The sequence below is a fragment of the Orycteropus afer genome, unplaced genomic scaffold (assembly GCF_000298275.1).
Source record: "Orycteropus afer afer isolate SDZICR_OR568_19922 unplaced genomic scaffold, OryAfe1.0 scaffold00517, whole genome shotgun sequence".
In the NCBI taxonomy this organism is placed as follows: Eukaryota; Metazoa; Chordata; class Mammalia; order Tubulidentata; family Orycteropodidae; genus Orycteropus; species Orycteropus afer.
Window position 1 is genome coordinate 1755732 of NW_006922104.1, and position 989 is coordinate 1756720.

Here is a 989-nt window from a genome sequence, read left to right on the forward strand (position 1 = left end):
AAAAAAAAAAAATATATATATATATATATAGGAACTAATAGAAAGGTTCAGCAATGTGGCAGGATACAAGTTCAACATACAAAAATCATTTGGCTTCCTCTACATCAGCAAGAGGCCTCAGAAAAGGAAATAAGGAAAAGAATACCATTTACAACAGCTACCAAAAATATAAAATACCTAGGAATAAATCTTACCAGAGACACAAAACACCTATACAAATAAAACTACAAAACACTACTACAAGAAACTAGAAGGGATCTACATAAATGGAAGAACTTGCCTTGTTCATGGATAGGAAGATTGAATATTGTGAAAATGTCAATACTACCCAAAGCTATCTACACATTTAATGCAATCCCAATCCAGATACCAACAGCATTTTTTAAGGACATGGAAAAAACAATTACTAACTTCATATGGAAAGGAAAGAGCCATTGGATAAGCAGAGCACTACGGAAGAAGAATAAGGTGGGAGGTCTCACACTCCCCGGACCTCAAAACCTACTATGCAGCCACAGTAGTCAAAACAGTGTGGTATTGGTACAATGATAGACAGATAGACCAATGGAACAGAATTGAAAACCTGGAAATAGACACATCCATCTATGGACAGCTAATCTTTGACAAAGGACCAAAACCCATTAAATGGGGAAGAGACAGCCTCTTTAAAAAATGGTGCTGGCACTGTTTGCAGTGGCAAGAGGATGAAGGCAACCTATGTGCCCACCAGCAGAGGAGTGCATGACCAAGCTGTGGTGCATACACACAATGGAGTGCTATGCAGCACTGAGGAGTGATGTGGAGCCTGCAAAGAGCTGCATGGTGTGGATGGATTGGAGGACATTGTGATGAGTGAAATAAGTCAGTCACAGAAAGACAAATATAGTATTAGTTCATTGTTGTGGAGGGTCAAGGAAAGGTTTATATGGAGGGAACTTTCTTTGTTGGTTGCCAGCAGTGGGAGGGGAGGGGAGGAAACACTGCCAAAA